This window comes from Typha angustifolia, chromosome 15 (assembly GCF_048772165.1).
Source record: "Typha angustifolia cultivar Huaian chromosome 15, ASM4877216v1, whole genome shotgun sequence".
NCBI lineage: Eukaryota > Viridiplantae > Streptophyta > Magnoliopsida > Poales > Typhaceae > Typha > Typha angustifolia.
This window is the reverse complement of record NC_133253.1, coordinates 15,525,059-15,531,058: the sequence shown is the minus strand read 5'-3', so window position 1 is coordinate 15,531,058 and position 6,000 is coordinate 15,525,059. Positions and strand designations below refer to the sequence as shown.

At 36.5% G+C, this 6,000-nt stretch overlaps 1 long non-coding RNA gene and 1 other non-coding gene across 5 annotated transcripts; one reads left to right on the top strand and one right to left on the bottom strand.

The window, feature by feature from the left end:
* Positions 1 to 474: 474 nt before the first annotated feature.
* TRNAS-CGA (transfer RNA serine (anticodon CGA)) lies at positions 475 to 556 on the bottom strand. The gene has a single exon. It is a non-coding gene; the product is annotated as a tRNA-Ser (tRNA).
* Positions 557 to 1,290: 734 nt separating this feature from the next.
* Positions 1,291 to 5,896, top strand: LOC140779023 (uncharacterized). 4 transcript variants are annotated; one of them, XR_012107278.1, is made up of 5 exons: positions 1,292 to 1,454; positions 3,927 to 4,186; positions 4,801 to 5,159; positions 5,256 to 5,344; positions 5,429 to 5,896. It is a non-coding gene; the product is annotated as an uncharacterized lncRNA (long non-coding RNA). The 4 variants fall into 4 exon arrangements; XR_012107279.1 differs by having other exon boundaries at positions 1,297 to 1,454; positions 4,801 to 4,951; positions 5,032 to 5,159; positions 5,256 to 5,896; XR_012107280.1 differs by having other exon boundaries at positions 1,291 to 1,449; positions 5,256 to 5,896.
* Positions 5,897 to 6,000: the final 104 nt, after the last annotated feature.

Genomic DNA, 6,000 nt, shown 5'->3' with positions numbered 1-6,000 from the left:
TAGTAATGAGAAATTGGAAAGTAGAGAAGAAGAAGAAAATAAAATAGGATAGAATAGAATAGAATAGAAAAGAGGGACCGTAGTCCGTAGCACTACTACTACTACCGTTCCTAAAATTCAAAAAGAGGTCTTGATGGATTGCGCGTGCTCATCATTGCGGCACCGAAGAGTACGCGCAGTACGAATCTAATAGTGGCGTTTGTACGTACCACCCAAATGCAATCAAATGTTATCTTGACCTTACTACTACTGACTTAAGTAATTAAAATATTATTATTAGTGAGGTCCGTAGACAAATACAACTCTCTTTTGTTACTTGTGTTTCTATGCTTTAATTCTTAGATTAATTATAGTTTAATCCTCTCAGTTATTATTATTATTTTGTTACTCATTTATTCTCTTATTTCTCTTCTTCTCTTTTAATTTTTTTTTCAGAAGTGAATTTTAAGAAAATAAAAAGGAAAGCGAAAAATTCGTCGACAGCAGGATTCGAACCTGCGCAGGCAAAGCCCAACAGATTTCGAGTCTGTCTCCTTAACCACTCGGACATATCGACACTTCGCATCTTATATCTATTTTCCTTTATTATATATTTTAAAATATATTTTTTAAGCAATTTAGATAAAAGATAGAAGAAACTGTCATTATTCTAGTTTTTTCAGTTAAGGACATTTTTTTTATCTTTCTCTGTTAAATTATTAAAAATTAACTTAAATTTTTACCAGATAAATATTTATGCAAATAACATATGTTTTGAGAGCTGTATGTACACAAATAAATAAGAAAATTTTTAAGAGCATACGTGTAAAAAAATCCTATATAATAATCTAAATGTATATCTATTATTTGATCCGAGTGGATGTTAAAATATAGTTTCTCTGCAAAACTATACCATTTTAAAGATGGTATTAGACATTATACAACTAACTTGAACTACCACGAATACTATATATTATACTCATAAAAAAAAGGTAATTATGACATTTATCTCCTTATAAAAGGAGATCTAGATGAGTCTTTGTAACAAGTCGAATAACTCCTTACTTTCGATGAAAGAGTTGGGATTTAGTGTGGATTATCTTTATAAATGTATAGTAACGATTATATTTCGGGTGCGATTAAATTAGATACATGCGATCCATACATGAGAGCACATAGTCGAATGCTTCTTTGGTACCTTGAAGTCTTGAATGTTTCTCTAAAATCCACCATGCATCATAGACATGGTAGAGGACTCGATCCAGTGATCCACCACCAGATGGGCCGGGCTTTGGTGCAAGACCTGGCAGAGCCCGACTTTGACCCAAACCCACCTCTCTCTCTCTCTCTCTCTCTCTCTCTCTCTCTCTCTCTCACCGGCGGTCTCGCCGTAAAGGTTTCTGATGCTCCCCTCCTTGTCGGGCTTCTTCCGACGCCGTATACTACGATCAAGTTTGGCTTCGCAGATCGGTGAGGTGATTCGATCCTCTCTTTCTACCGCTGCTTCTTTCTTTTTTTCTTTACACCATACGTTAGTGATTGGTCTTTATTTCCTCTGTTGTAAACTTGGTGTTCTCTTGATCTATGTCAAAATTTTGGTCAGTTCATCTCCTTTAGGTTTGTAATCTTATGTTGAATTGTTCACCCCTTGCATTCTAGCTTTAGTGTCAGAAACCTCCTCCAAATCGTCCTTTTTAAGGTCTATCTGCAACTGTCCACTCCAACCGCCCATTTGTTCTCTGGAGGAGTCTATTTGCAAATTGTTCAAAAGAATGAGGCTTTAATCTTTATGCAATATACTATACATGTTTGGACTTCACTTCTCAGTTGTAGATAAGAATATGAGAAATTTAGTGAAAATATGGTCTTTGGTATTATGGAATTTAAGGATTTTTAGTTCTTAATTGTATATTTACTCTCTTTTTCAATCTCCTTTATGATTCTTTCTGAATTGGCACGGGGAAATGTGATGTCTCTTGTACTATAATTGTCAGGAATCTTTATATCAATCTTATATTACCAGGCTTTTGTTCTTCCATAATGGAACTTTCCTGCATGATTTATTTTACAGTGGATTACAATCTTTATTTGTAGATATAATGGCAATCTTTCTTGTTGCTATTACATCGGTACATTTATTTTATTGTGCATGGTAGATGCTGAAAATCTATCTCTCATCCCCATCAATATATTCTTTTGTGCATGCCTTTTTTTCCATTCTTTTAGCAACCACTATATTTCCACTTGTAGATGCATCCTCTGAGAATTGGTAGTTTTCTAAAGCACTTTTTTTTTTCTAATGCATGGAACTTTAGTTTTTCTCATTCTTCAACATGTCTGAGGAAGTAAGTGTTGTCAAACTACATCTGTTGCTTTTATGAACAGTAACTCTACTTTCTTTTCTACTGCTAATGTTGGACTGTTGCGATGATTTAGTTCCTTAATTGGCTAGTGAATTATTAGGTTAAGTTTTCAGGCTCTCCTATATTCAGTGACCTTATCTTTAAGTAGGCATAAGCAATAATTAGTTGGTCAAAATGGCCTGGTCCTTCAGGTCTTAGAAGTACTGACATACTATATAGAGTTCCATAACATAGAACAACTAGTGTATCGATTAGATGAGTAGTATGCGTGCCACACAAACACCAGGGGAAGGAAATAAAAAGGTTGTATGCATGCCACCTTGTGGTCTCTCTACGCATCTGTAGTACAAGAATTTCTCCTGTTGAACTTGCCAGTTCATATGGGATGCATCATATATCATGAGTAATTGGGTCCACCATGATATGGGGCACTCTTTTTATAACGCAGTCTATTGGTGTTTGCATTTGCATTGTAGAACCAACCTGCGGAGAACCTGTGTTGAACTTCTTGGAACTTTGATATCCTTAATTTTCTCAGTGGGAACCTCTTGCTATATAGGACTAAAGGCAAAAAAGATGGCTGTCATTTTCTTTACTTTTGAGCAGGAATAGATTAGTATGGATATCCCAAATAAGGCAGGTGAAAGATTTATTTTTTATGATGCCTCTTTATTTGCAAAAATCTGGGTCTTGTTGTTATAACCCTACGAAGTGAGGTTATTGTTGTGCATTATTGCTCAACTTAATATCCTGATGTATCAATTAAATTCAAAGTTCCTGCATCTGGATGGACTAATACTGTTGACTAAGGTTAAAAATTGGTGTTTGGTTTTTGAAAATTTTAAGTGAAAGCAATATTGAATTCAGAAAGTTAGATATTTCAATTTTGAGGACGACAGCTTTTGAAATTTCTCTCTTGTTAGATTCCTTCCTCGTTATGGAGTATTAGTTGCATAGAATAGAAATATTCTCCAGCTATTGTCTATCAAATACGACTTCCTATTTAGATTACAGCATACTTAAAGTACATTGAAGTACTTCAGAATGATAAAAAGATGAGAAGTCCCTGTTCCGAGATGCACCACTGGAACTGTCTAATATCTCATGGTCTAGACTTGTCAGGGCAAAACTAAAGGCTTTACGTCTTCTTTAATTAAAGTACGTATAATTAACTAGTGTGGTAAACAATGATGGTCCATGAGTGAACCTAGGCCTAAGTGGGAATTTAGGTAGTTTGGTAGCTGTCTTAATGGCCAATGTTGCCTGTTTTCCAGTTGATGTTATCTGTATTAGGGCCTGAGATGTTGACCAATGTGTGGCACCCCTCAAGTTGGGGGGATGAAATTGAGATTTCTTGGTAATGAAAATAACCAACTTTTTGACCTGAAACAGAAGAATAAAGGAAGGCAAATAGTAACTGTTTATTTTTTACCCGTGATTATTTATGCATCTTCTAATTCTGTGCACAATTTTCAGTGACTAACTACTATCATCCAGCCATCTTCCGATGAATAATGATGCTCAGACAAGCATATGTTATCATGAATAGAGTTGAACAGTTAACCAGAATTATTTTTCTTGCAGTATACAGCTCTTCTGAAGTTGGACATATGGTAGACTCTAGCGGAATTGTAACAATTCCATTGAAGTTGGATCCCACAGCACAATCATTTCTCACAAGGAGTGGATCTCTTGTGTTACCAGAATTGCTGCGTCAATAACCTATGATTCACCTACATAACACTTCACCTATGAAAATTCTTCTTGCCGCAGTTGTGGTGTCTGGGCTGCTATTTTTGCAAATGGGCTTTGTCCAAGAAAAAGGAGTTGAGCGAGAAATGGAGGTGAATGCATCTGCCACTTTCCATCTGCACTCATCCTTTTGTGCTTCTTCGATTGACCAATTTTCTTGTCAATTTTAGTGGAGTTACGGTTATCTTAATATCAAGTAGATATATATAGAGAGAGAAAGTAAAAAACCTTGGAGTTTCTTTATGTTAACAGCATGATATATACTATTGGTCATTTACCTATCAATTTAAGTTTTTGGGTCAATTGGTCATTTGACATGGTACCAAAGCTCTCCTTTATAGAGATACATATGTTTCGGCGCAATAGGCACATATCTTGTTCTCTATTATTTATCTATGTGTGATGTATGGTTGCCGCAAATGAGAGTGTGTTAAGAGCATGGTTTATATAGTTAGTATGCTACCTATCAATTTAAACTTTTGTTTAGTTCCTTACATAACACTTAAAAAGAGGTTTAAGTTGTATCTTTGCTTTATTGCAGTTAGTTGTAAAACTTTGGTTGATGAAAGTGGTATGTTCTCTATAATCAATTTTGCATCTCCTATATGTGTCTGTCTTGGTTTTTAAAGTACCGAGCTTTCCTGAAAAGAGAAACAAACATCTATAGATTTGAAACCATTCACACTAATCCCTGTTTTCACTGCAGCTCGTGCGTGAAACTAAATGCTGTGACAAGGACTCCCACCGGATGACGCTGCCAAGCTACAGACTTTGTGGGCGGCAGGGTTCCTTTTCCACTTTGTTCCTCTAGTTTCCTTTGAGATGCTGCTACTCTACCTACCAGAGTGGTTGCCCAGGTTCAGTCTCTTGATGTTACCTGCTGGTGATTTGGGAAATCAGAATCTTTGTGCTATCTAACGCATCCTTGCATGTCCAGCTACTGGAAATCAAGTTGCCAGCCACTGAAAGCTATTGCTTTTATAGTAACACAGTAACAGTATTAGGTAGAAGATTCCATGAAACATGAGAATTACACGTCGACGCATTACATATACACCGTTAAAGGTTAAATCCTAAATCCTTTCTCGCTTTGCTCCTCTCCTGTCGATACTTTTTTTCTTGTTCTAATTCTACACTCTCATCAATGCGGCTTGCTTGCAGAAGCACCATGGAGGCCTACCACTAACCATTCCATCTCTTGTAAGCCATGTGCTGTGGTGGTGCCATCCCCACTAACAGAAGTGCAAGCTGTATGTAGACCTCCATGCTGTCCTTGCTTGAGTCCACAGTCCTAACACTATTAAAAGATAACAATATACGTTCACTTCCTACAGGCCAAAGGAGAGCGTTGCCCATTCAAAATTTTGGTTGGTTATTTGGCATTGCATTCGAATTAGCCCATCTTAGATGTACACTGCATGATGTCCTGCTGTCTTTTTTGTGCCCTCCCTGCTTCAAGAGTTGAGCTGTGGAAGATGGCAGACATTGCATCTGTATGTATGACAAGAGGATCTTTGGTCTTATCCCACCCCCTAATCCGGGTTCATTCTGTTATAGATAGACAGATGAATATGTACCTTCTATTGTTCTTTTTTTGTTTGGTAAAAGATGAAGATGTGTGGACTGTCAAATATTTTTAACCTTGTCTTTGTGAACAAATGTTGCTAAGTTAAGGATTAGGTGAAGAATTCTACACTAGTATAAATGTATTGGGTCCGAGCGCATCATTGAATGTGCACGAACACACTAAGCATGCACATCAAAGTGCATGATTCTTTGTATTCTCTTTCGATTGTGATCAAAGTTGTTAGATATATATGATCGATGTTGAGTGATCACCGTGTAGTGAAACAGCGCTCTAAAGTAAATGACCAATGCAATGGATTATGGATATGAAAGGGACAAT